Raw genomic sequence first — 13,319 nt, 5'->3', positions numbered from 1 at the left:
TTATCAAGACCAGGTTTAATTGATTGTTTCAGTGTGGTCCCACATTACTACGTGATCCAAACCAGAAAAAACCCAGGATCCGTTCAACAAGTATGTGAAGAATGCGAAAGTATGAGTCTGATGAGTGAAAATCCCAGACCTAACCTAGACCTAACATGCGTTATCCTCTAAAATGTTGATCCAAACCAGGTTTCATGGACTGTTTCAGTGTGGTACCACACTACTACGTGATCCAAACCAGAAAAAATCCAGGATCTGTTCAACAAGTATGTGAAAAACGCGAAAGTATGAGCCTGATGTGGGCAAATCCCAGACCTATCCCAGACCTAACTTGCGTTGTCCTCTAAGATATTGATGGAAACCAGGTTTAATTGACTGTTTCAGTGTTGTACTTCATTACTACGTGATGCAATCCAGAAAAAGCCCAGGATCTAGCCATCAAGTATGAGAAATATGCGAAAGAATGAGCCTGATGAGAGCAAATCCCAGACCTAACCTAGACCTAACATGAATTATTCTCTAATATATTGATCGAAACCAGGTTTAATTGACTGTTTCAGTGTGGTCCCACATTACTACGTAATCCAAACCAGAAAAAACCCAGGTCCGTTCAACAAGTATGTGAAGAATGCGAAAGTATGTGTCTGAAGAGTGAAAATCCCAGGCCTAACCTAGACCTAACATGCGTTATCCTCAAAAATATTGATCTAAACCTGGTTTAATCGACTGTTTCAGTGTGGTACCACATTACTATGCGATCCAAACCAGAAAATAACACAGGATCTGTCAAACGAGTATGTGAAGTGTGCGAAAGTATGAGCCTGATGAGAGCAAATCCCACACCTAACCTAGACCTAACATGAATTATTCTCTAAAATATTGATCGAAACCAGGTTTAATTGACTGCTTCGGTGTGGTACCACATTACTACGTGATCCAAACCAGAAAAAGCCCAGGATCAGTTCAACAAGTATGTGAAAAACGCGAAAGTATGAGCCTGATGAGGGCGAATCCCAGACCTATGCCAGACCTAACTTGCGTTATCCTCTAAAATATTGATCGAAACGAGGTTTAATTGACTGTTTCAGCGTGGTACCACATTACTACGTGATACAATCCAGAAACAGCCCAGGATCTAGCCATGAACTGTGAGAAATATGCGAAAGTATGAGCCTGATGAGAGCAACTCCCAGACCTAACCTAGACCTAACATGAATTATTCTCTAATATATTGACCGAAACCAGGTTTAATTGACTGTTTCAGTGTGGTCCCACATTACTACGTGATCCAAACCAGAAAAAACCCAGGATCCGTTCAACAAGTATGTGAAGAATGCGAAAGTATGAGTCTGATGAGTGAAAATCCCCGGCTTAACCTAGACCTAACATGCGTTATCCTCAAAAATATTGATCGAAACCAGGTTTAATCGACTGTTTCAGTGTGGTACCACACTACTACGTGACCCAATCCAGAAAAAACCCAGGATCTGTTCAACAAGTATGTGAAAAACGTGAAAGTATGAGCCTGATGAGGGAAAATCCCAGACCTATCCCAGACCTAACTTGCGTTATCCTCTAAAATATTGATCGAAACCAGGTTTAATTGACTGTTTCTGTGTGGTACCACATTACTACGTGATACAATCCAGAAATAGCCCAGGATCTAGCCATGAAGTATGAGAAATATGCGAAAGTATGAGCCTGACGAGGGCAAATCCTAGACCTAACCCAGACCTAACATACGTTGGCCTCTAAAATATTTATCAAGACCAGGTTTAATTGAATGTTTCAGTGTGGTACCACATTACTACGTGATCCAAACCAGAAAAAACCCAGGATCCGTTCAACAAGTATGTGAAGAATGCGAAAGTATGAGTCTGATGAGTGAAAATCCCAGGCCTAACCTAGACCTAACATGCGTTATCTTCAAAAATATTGATCGAAACCAGGTTTAATCGACTGTTTCAGTGTGGTACCACATTACTATGCGATCCAAACCCGAAAATAACCCAGGATCTGTTCAACGAGTATGTGAAAAACGCGAAAGTATGAGCCTGATGTGGGCAAATCCCAGACCTATCCCAGACCTAACTTGCGTTGTCCGCTAAGATATTGATGGAAACCAGGTTTAATTGACTGTTTCAGTGTTGTACTTCATTACTACGTGATGCAATCCAGAAAAAGGCCTGGATCTAGCCATCAAGTATGAGAAATATGCGAAAGAATGAGCCTGATGAGAGCAAATCCCAGACCTAACCTAGACCTAACATGAATTATTCTCTAATATATTGATCGAAACCAGGTTTAATTGACTGTTTCAGTGTGGTCCCACATTACTACGTGATCCAAACCAGAAAAAACCCAGGATCCGTTCAACAAGTATGTGAAGAATGCGAAAGTATGAGTCTGATGAGTGAAAATCCCAGGGCTAACCTAGACCTAACATGCGTTATCCTCTAAAATATTGATCCATACCAGGTTTAATGGACTGTTTCAGTGTGGTACCACTTTACTACGCGATCCAAAGCAGAAAAAACCCTCGATCAGGTCAACATGTATGTTAAAACTACGAAAGTATGAGTCTGAAGAGTGAAAATCCCAGGCCTAACCTAGACCTAACATGCGTTATCCTCTAAAATACTGATGGAAACCAGGTTTAATCGACTGTTTCAGTGTGGTACCACATTACTACGTGATTCACACCAGAAAAAACCCAAGATCCGTTCAACAAGTATGTGAAGAATGCGAGAGTATGAGTCTGATGAGTGAAAATCCCCGACCTAACCTAGACCTAACGTGAATTATTCTCTAATATATTGATCGAAACCAGGTTTAATTGACTGTTTCAGTGTGGTCCCACATTACTACGTGATCCAAACCAGAAAAAACCCAGGATCCGTTCAACAAGTATGTGAAGAATGCGAAAGTATGAGTCTGATGAGTGAAAATCCCCGGCCAAACCTAGACCTAACATGCGTTATCCTCAAAAATATTGATCGAAACCAGGTTTAATCGACTGTTTCAGTGTGGTACCACACTACTACGTGACCCAATCCAGGAAAAACCCAGGATCTGTTCAACAAGTATGTGAAAAACGCGAAAGTATGAGCCTGATGAGGGAAAATCCCAGACCTATCCCAGACCTAACTTGCGTTATCCTCTAAAATATTGATCGAAAACAGGTTTAATTGACTGTTTCTGTGTGGTACCACATTACTACGTGATACAATCCAGAAATAGCCCAGGATCTAGCCATGAAGAATGATAAATATGCGAAAGTATGAGCCTGACGAGGGCTAATCCTAGACCTAACCCAGACCTAACATGCGTTATCCTCAAAAATATTGATCGAAACCAGGTTTAATCGACTGTTTCAGTGTGGTACCACACTACTACGTGACCCAATCCAGAAAAAACCCAGGATCCGTTCAACAAGTATGAGAAGAATGCGAAAGTATGAGTCTGATGAGTGATAATCCCAGGCCTAACCTAGACCTAACATGCGTTATCCTCAAAAATATTGATCGAAACCTGGTTTAATCGACTGTTTCAGTGTGGTACCACATTACTATGCAATCCAAACCAGAAAATAACCCAGGAGCTGTTCAACGAGTATGTGAAAAACGCGAAAGTATGAGCCTGATGTGGGCAAATCCCAGACCTATCCCAGACCTAACTTGCGTTGTCCTCTAAGATATTGATGGAATCCAGGTTTAATTGACTGTTTCAGTGTTGTACTTCATTACTACGTGATGCAATCCAGAAAAAGGCCAGGATCTAGCCATCAAGTATGAGAAATATGCGAAAGAATGAGTCTGATGAGTGAAAATCCCAGGCCTAACCTAGACCTAACATGCGTTATCCTCAAAAATATTGATCGAAACCTGGTTTAATCGACTGTTTCAGTGTGGTACCACATTACTATGGGATCCAAACCAGAAAATAACCCAGGATCTGTTCAACGAGTATGTGAAGTGTGCGAAAGTATGAGTCTGATGAGGGCAAATCCCAGACCTATCCCAGACCTAACATGCGTTATCCTCTAAAATATCTATCAAGACCAGGTTTAATTGATTGTTTCAGTGTGGTCCCACATTACAACGTGATCCAAACCAGAAAAAACCCAGGATACGTTCAACAAGTATGTGAAGAATGCGAAAGTATGAGTCTGATGAGTGGAAATCCCCCACCTAACCTAGACCTAACATGCGTTATCCTCTAAAATGTTGATCCAAACCAGGTTTAATGGACTGTTTCAGTGTGGTACCACACTACTACGTGATCCAAACCAGAAAAAACCCAGGATCTGTTCAACAAGTATGTGAGAAACGCGAAAGTATGAGTCTGATGTGTGAAAATCCCAGACCTAACCTAGACCTAACATGCGTTATCCTCTAAAATGTTGATCCAAACCAGGTTTAATCGACTGTTTCAGTGTGGTACCACACTACTACGTGATCCAAACCAGAAAAAACCCAGGATCTGTTCAACAAGTATGTGAAAAACGCGAAAGTATGAGCCTGATGAGGGAAAATCCCAGAGCTATCCCAGACCTAACTTGCGTTGTCCTCTAAGATATTGATCGAAACGAGGTTTAATTGACTGTTTCAGCGTGGTACCACATTACTACGTGGTACAATCCAGAAACAGCCCAGGATCTAGCCATGAAGTGTGAGAAATATGCGAAAGTATGAGCCTGATGAGAGCAACTCCCAGACCTAACCTAGACCTAACATGAATTATTCTCTAATATATTGATCGAAACCAGGTTTAATTGACTGTTTCAGTGTGGTCCCACATTACTACGTGATCCAAACCAGAAAATAACCCAGGATCTGTTCAACGAGTATGTGAAGTGTGGGAAAGTATGAGTCTGATGAGGGCAAATCCCAGACCTATCCCAGACCTAACATGCGTTATCCTCTAAAATATTTATCAAGACCAGGTTTAATTGATTGTTTCAGTGTGGTCCCACATTACTACGTGATCCAAACCAGAAAAAACCCAGGATCCGTTCAACAAGTATGTGAAGAATGCGAAAGTATGAGTCTGATGAGTGAAAATCCCAGACCTAACCTAGACCTAACATGCGTTATCCTCTAAAATGTTGATCCAAACCAGGTTTCATGGACTGTTTCAGTGTGGTACCACACTACTACGTGATCCAAACCAGAAAAAACCCAGGATCTGTTCAACAAGTATGTGAAAAACGCGAAAGTATGAGCCTGATGTGGGCAAATCCCAGACCTATCCCAGACCTAATTTGCGTTGTCCTCTAAGATATTGATGGAAACCAGGTTTAATTGACTGTTTCAGTGTTGTACTTCATTACTACGTGATGCAATCCAGAAAAAGCCCAGGATCTAGCCATCAAGTATGAGAAATATGTGAAAGAATGAGCCTGATGAGAGCAAATCCCAGACCTAACCTAGACCTAACATGAATTATTCTCTAATATATTGATCGAAACCAGGTTTAATTGACTGTTTCAGTGTGGTCCCACATTACTACGTGATCCAAACCAGAAAAAACCCAGGTCCGTTCAACAAGTATGTGAAGAATGCGAAAGTATGTGTCTGATGAGTGAAAATCCCAGGCCTAACCTAGACCTAACATGCGGTATCCTCAAAAATATTGATCGAAACCTGGTTTAATCGACTGTTTCAGTGTGGTACCACATTACTATGCGATCCAAACCAGAAAATAACACAGGATCTGTCAAACGAGTATGTGAAGTGTGCGAAAGTATGAGCCTGATGAGAGCAAATCCCAGACATAACCTAGACCTAACATGAATTATTCTCTAAAATATTGATCGAAACCAGGTTTAATTGACTGTTTCGGTGTGGTACCACATTACTACGTGATCCAAACCAGAAAAAGCCCAGGATCAGTTCAACAAGTATGTGAAAAACGCGAAAGTATGAGCCTGATGAGGGCGAATCCCAGACCTATGACAGACCTAACTTGCGTTATCCTCTAAAATATTGATCGAAACGAGGTTTAATTGACTGTTTCAGCGTGGTACCACATTACTACGTGATACAATCCAGAAACAGCCCAGGATCTAGCCATGAAGTGTGAGAAATATGCGAAAGTATGAGCCTGATGAGAGCAACTCCCAGACCTAACCTAGACCTAACATGAATTATTCTCTAATATATTGATCGAAACCAGGTTCAATTGACTGTTTCAGTGTGGTCCCACATTACTACGTGATCCAAACCAGAAAAAACCCAGGATCCGTTCAACAAGTATGTGAAGAATGCGAAAGTATGAGTCTGATGAGTGAAAATCCCCGACCTAACCTAGACCTAACATGAATTATTCTCTAATATATTGATCGAAACCAGGTTCAATTGACTGTTTCAGTGTGGTCCCACATTACTACGTGATCCAAACCAGAAAAAACCCAGGATCCGTTCAACAAGTATGTGAAGAATGCGAAAGTATGACCCTGATGAGGGCAAATCCCAGGCCTAACCTAGACCTAACATGAATTATTCTCTAAAATATTGATCGAAACCAGGTTTAATTGACTGTTTCAGTGTTGTACTTCATTACTACGTGATGCAATTCAGAAAAAGCCCAGGATCTAGCCATCAAGTATGAGAAATATGCGAAAGAATGAGTTTGATGAGAGCAAATCCCAGACCTAACCCAGACCTAACATGAATTATTCTCTAAAATATTGATCGAAACCAGGTTTAATTGACTGTCTCAGTGTGGTACCACATTACTACGTGATCCAATCCAGTAATAGCCCAGGATCCAGCCATGAAGTATGAGAAATATGCGAAAGTATGAGCCTGATGAGGGCAAGTCCTAGTCCTAACCCAGACCTAACATGCGTTATCTTCTAAAATATTGAGCGAAACCAGGTTTAATGGACTGTTTCAGTGTGGTACCTCACTACTTCGTGATCCAAACCAGAGAAAACCCAGGATCTGTTCAACAAGTATGCGAAAAACGCGAAACTGTGAGCCTGAGGAGGGCAAATCTTAGACCTAACACAGACCTAAGAAGCGTTATCCTCTAAAATATTTATCCAGACCAGGTTTCATTGAATGTTTCAGTGTGGTACCACATTACTACGTGATCCAATCCAGAAATAGCCCAGGATCTAGCCATGAAGTATGAGAAATATGCGAAAGTATGAGCCTGATGAGGGCAAATCCTAGACCTAACCCAAACCTAACATGCGTTATCCTCTAAAATATTGATCCAGACCAGGTTTAATTGAATGTTTGAGTGTGGTACCACATTACTGCGCGATCCAAACCAGAAAAAACCCAGGATCTGTTCAACAAGTATGTGAAAAATTCGAAAGTATGACCCTGATGTGGGCAAATCCCAGACCTAACCCAGACCTAACATGCGTTATCCTCTAAAATATTTATCAAGACCAGGTTTAATTGATTGTTTCAGTGTGGTACCACATTACTACGTGATCCACACCAGAAAAAATCCAAGATCCGTTCAACAAGTATGTGAAGAATGCGAAAGTTTGAGTCTGATGAGTGAAAATCCCTGGCCTAACCTAGACCTAACATGCGTTATCCTCAAAAATATTGATCGAAACCTGGTTTAATCGACTGTTTCAGTGTGGTACCACAATACTACGTGATGCAATCCAGAGAAAGCCCAGGATCTAGCCATCAAGTATGAGAAATATGCGAAAGAATGAGCCTGATGGGGGCAAATCCTAGACCTATCCCAGACCTAACTTGCGTTATCCTCTAAAATATTGATCGAAACCAGGTTTAATTGACTGTTTCAGTGTGGTACCACATTACTACGTGATCCAATCCAGAAATAGCCCAGGATCTAGCCATGAGGTATGAGAAATATGCGAAAGTATGAGCCTGACGAGAGCAAATCCTAGACCTAACCCAGACCTAACATGCGTTAACCTCTAAAATATTTAACAAGACCAGGTTTAATTGATTGTTTCAGTGTGGTCCCACATTACTACGTGATCCAAACCAGAAGAAACCCAGGATCCGTTCAACAAGTATGTGACGAATGCGAAAGAATGAGTCTGATGAGTGAAAATCCCAGGCCTAAACTAGACATAACTTTCGTTATCCTCTAAAATATTGATCGAACCCAGGTTTAGTGGGCTGTTTCAGTGTTGTACTTCATTACTACGTGATGCAATCCAGAAAAAGCCCAGGATCTAGCCATCAAGTATGAGAGATATGCGAAAGAATGAGCCTGATGAGGGCAAATCCCAGACCTAACCCAGACCTAACATGCGTTATCATCTAAAATATTTATCAAGACCTGGTTTAATTGTTTGTTTCAGTGTGGTACCACATTACTACGTGAACCATACCAGAAAAAACCCAGGATCCGTTCAACAAGTATCTGAAGAATGCGAAAGTATGAGTCTGATGAGTGAAAATTTCAGGGCTAACCTAGACCTAACATGCATTATCCTCTAAAATATTGATCCAAACCAGGTTTTTTGGACTGTTTCAGTGTGGTACCACTTTACTACGTGATCCAAAGCAGAAAAAACCCTCGATCAGGTCAACATGTATGTTAGAACTGCGAAAGTATGACCCTGATGAGGGCAAATCCCAGGCCTAACCTAGACCTAACATGAATTATTCTCTAAAATATTCATCCAAGCCAGGTTTAATTGACTGTTTCAGTGTGGTACCACATTACTACGTGATCCAATCCAGTAATAGCCCAGGATCCAGCCATGAAGTATGAGTAATATGCGAAAGTATGAGCCTGACGAGGGCAAATCCTAGACCTAACCCAGACCTAACATGCGTTATCCTCCAAAATATTTATCAAGACCAGGTTTAATTGATTGTTTCAGTATGGTCCCATATTACTACGTGATCCAAACCAGAAAAAACCCAGGATCCGTTCAACAAGTATGTGAAGTATGCGAAAGTATGAGTCTGATGAGTGAAAATCCCAGGCCAAACCCAGACCTAACATGCCTTATCCTCTAAAACATTGATGGAAACCAGGTTTAATTGACTGTTTCAGTGTCGTACTTCATTACTACGTGATGCAATCCAGTAAAAACCTAGGATCCGTTCATCAAGTATGTGAAGAATGCGAAAGTATGAGTCTGATGAGTGAAAATCCCCGGCCTAACCTAGACCTAACGTGCGTTATCCTAAAAAATATTGTTCGAAACCAGGTTTAATCGACTGTTTCAGTGTGGTACCACACTACTACGTGACCCAAACCGGAAAAAACCCAGGATCTAGCCATCAAGTATGAGAAATATGCGAAAGTATGAGCCTGATGAGGGCGAATCCCAGACCTATCCCAGACTTAACTTGCGTTATCCTCTAAAATATTGATCGAAACCAGGTTTAATGGAATGTTTCAGTGTGGTCCCACATTACTACGTGATCCAAACCAGAAGAAACCCAGGATCCGTTCAACAAGTATGTGAAGAATGCGAAAGTATGAGTCTGATGAGTGAAAATCCCAGGCCTATCCCAGACCTAACATGCGTTATCCTCAAAAATATTGATCGAAACCTGGTTTAATGGACTGTTTCAGTATGGTACCACACTACTACGTGATCCAAACCAGAAAAAACCCAGGATCTGTTCAACAAGTATGTGAAAAACGCGAAAGTATGAGCCTGATGAGGGCAAATCCCAGACCTATCCAAGACCTAACTTGCGTTGTCCTCTAAGATATTGATGGAAACCAGGTTTAATCGACTGTTTCAGTGTTGTACTTCATTACTAGGTGATGCAATCCAGAAAAAGCCCAGGATCTAGCCATCAAGTATGAGTAATATGCGAAAGAATGAGCCTGATGAGATCAAATCCCAGGCCTAACCTAGACCTAACATGAATTATTCTCTAAAATATTGATGGAAACGAGGTTTAATTGTCTGTATCAGTGTTGCACTTCATTACTACGTGATCCAAACCAGTAAAAATCCAGGATCCGTTTAACAAGTATGTGAAGAATGCGAAAGTATGAGTGTGATGAGTGAAAAACCCCGGCCTAACCTAGACCTAACATGCGTTATCCTCAAAAATATTGATCGAAACCTGGTTTAATCGTCTGTTTCAGTGTGGTACCACATTACTATGTGATCCAAACCAGAAAATAACCCAGGATCTGTTCAACGAGTATGTGAAGTGTGCGAAAGTATGAGTCTGGTGAGGGCAAATCCCCGACTTATCCCAGACCTAACTTGCGTTGTCCTCTAAAATATTTATCAAGACCAGGTTTAATTGATTGTTTCTGTGTGGTCCCGCATTACTACGCGATCCAAACCAGAAAAAACCCAGGATCCGTTCAACAAGTATGTGAAGAATGCGAAAGTACGAGTCTGATGAGTGAAAATCACAGACCTAACCTAGACCTAACATGCGTTATCATCAAAAATATTGATCGAAACCAGGTTTAATCGACTGTTTCAGTGTGGTACCACATCACTACGTGATCCAAACCAGAAAAAAACCCAGGACCTGTTCAACAAGTATGTGAAAATCGCGAAAGTATGAGCCTGATGACGGCAAATCCCAGACCCATCCCAGACCTAACTTGCATTATCCTCAAAAATATTGATAGAAACCTGGTTTAATCGACTGTTTCAGTGTTGTACTTCATTACTACGAGATCCAATCCAGAAATAGCCCAGGATCTAGCCATGAAGTATGAGAAATATGCGAAAGTATGAGCCTGACGAGGGCAAATCCTAGACCTAACCCAGACCTAACATGCGTTATCCTCTAAAATATTTATCAAGACCAGGTTTAATTGATTGTTTCAGTGTGGTCCCACATTACTACGTGATCCAAACCAGAGAAAACCCAGGATCCGTTCAACAAGTATGTGAAGAATGCGAAAGTATGAGTCTGATGAGTGAAAATCCCAGGCCTAACCTAGGCCTAACATGCGTTATCCTCAAAAATATTGATCGAAACCAGGTTTAATCGATTGTTTCAGTGTGGTACCACATTACTATGTGATCCAAACCAGGAAATAACCCAGGATCTGTTCAACAAGTATGTGAAGTGTGCGAAAGTATGAGTCTGATGAGGGCAAATCCCAGACCTATCCCAGAGCTAACATGCGTTATCCTCTAAAATATTTATCAAGACCGGGTTTAATTGAATGTTTCAGTGTGGTACCACATTACTACGTGATCCTAACCAGTAAAAACCCAGGATCCGTTCTACAAGTATGTGAAGAATGCGAAAGTATGAGTCTGATGAGTGAAAATCCCCGGCCTAACCTAGACCTAACATGCGTTATCCTAAAAAATATTGATCCAAACCAGGTTTAATGGACTGTTTCAGTATGGTACCACACTACTACGTGACCCAAACCGGAAAAAACCCAGGATCTAGCCATCAAGTATGAGAAATATGCGAAAGTATGAGCCTGATGAGGGCGAATCCCTGACCTATCCCAGACCCAACTTGCGTTATCCTCTAAAATATTGATCGAAATCAGGTTTAATTGACTGTTTCAGCGTGGTACCACATTACTACGTGATACAATCCAGAAACAGCCCAGGGTCTAGCCATGAAGTATGAGAAATATGTGAAAGTATGAGCCTGATGAGGGCAAATCCAAGACCTAACCCAAACCTAACATGCGTTATCCTCTAAAATATTTATCAAGACCAGGTTTAATTGAATGTTTCAGTGTGGTACCACATTACTACCTGAACCAAACCAGAAAAAACCCTGTATCTGTTCAACAAGTTTGTGAAGAATGCTAAAGTATGAGTCTGATGAGTGAAAATCCCAGGGCTAACTTAGACCTAACATGCGTTATCCTCAAAAATATTCATCGAAACCAGGTTTAATCGATTGTTTCAGTGTGGTACCACTTTACTGCGTGATCCAAAGCAGAAAAAACCCTCGATCAGGTCAACATGTATGTTAAAACTGCGAAAGTATGACCCTGATGTGGGCAAATCCCAGGCCTATCCCAGACCTAACATGCATTATCCTCTATAATATTTATCAAGACCAGGTTTAATTGAATGTTTCAGTGTGGTACCACATTACTACGTGATCCAAACCAGTAAAAACCCAGGATCCGTTCAGCAAGTATGTGGAGAATGCGAAAGTATGAGTTTGATGAGTGAAAATCCTCGGCCTAACCTAGACCTAACATGCGTTATCCTCAAAAATATTGATCGAAACCTGGTTTAATCGACTGTTTCAGTGTGGTACCACATTACTATGTGATCCAAAGCAGAAAAAGCCAGGGATCTGTTCAACAAGTATGTGAAGAACGCGAAAAAATGAACCTGATGAGGGCAGATCCCAGGCCTAACCTAGACCTAACATGCGTTATCCTCAAAAATATTGATCGAAACCTGGTTTAATCGACTGTTTCAGTGTGGTACCACAATACTACGTGATGCAATCCAGAAAAAACCCAGGATCAGTTCAACAAGTATGTGAAAAACGCGAAAGTATGAGCCTGATGAGGGCGAATCCCAGACCTATCCCAGACCTAAGTTGCGTTGTCCTCTAAAATATTGATGGAAACCAGGTTTAATAGACTGTTTCAGTGTTGTACTTCATTACTACGTGATGCAATCCAGAAAAAGCCCTGGATCTAGCCATCAAGTATGAGAAATATGCGAAAGAACGAGCCTGATGAGAGCAAATCCCAGACCTAACCTAGACCTAACATGAATTATTCTCTAAAATATTGATCGAAACCAGGTTTAATTGACTGTTTCAGCGTGGTACCACATTACTACGTGATACAATCCAGAAACAGCCCAGGATCTAGCCATGAAGTATGAGAGATATGCGAAAGTATGAGCCTGCTGAGGGCAAATCCTAAACCTAACCCAAACCTAACATGCGTTATCCTCTAAAATATTTATCAAGACCAGGTTTAATTGATTGTTTCAGTGTGGTACCACACTACTTCGTGAGCCAAACCAGAAAAAACCCAGGATCTGTTCAACAAGTATGTGAAAAACGCGAAACTGTGAGCCTGATGAGGGCAAATCTTAGACCTAACCTTGACCTAACATGCGTTATCCTCTAAAATATTGAGCGAAACCAGGTTTAATGGACTGTTTCAGTGTGGTAGCACACTACTACGGGATACAATCCAGAAACAGCCCAGGATCTTGCCATGAAGTACGAGAAATATGCGAAAGTATGAGCCTGATGAGGGCAAATCCTAGACCTAACCCATACCTAACATCCGTTATCCTCTAAAATATTGATCGAAACCTGGTTTAATCGACTGTTTCAGTGTGGTACCACATTACTACGTGAACCAATCCAGAAAAAACCCAGGATCTGTTCAACAAGTATGTGAAAAACGAGAAAGTA

This window comes from Colletes latitarsis, unplaced genomic scaffold, assembly GCF_051014445.1.
Source record: "Colletes latitarsis isolate SP2378_abdomen unplaced genomic scaffold, iyColLati1 scaffold0002, whole genome shotgun sequence".
Taxonomy (NCBI): domain Eukaryota; kingdom Metazoa; phylum Arthropoda; class Insecta; order Hymenoptera; family Colletidae; genus Colletes; species Colletes latitarsis.
The sequence above is the reverse complement of the archived record's forward strand: the minus strand, read 5'-3'. Positions refer to the sequence as shown.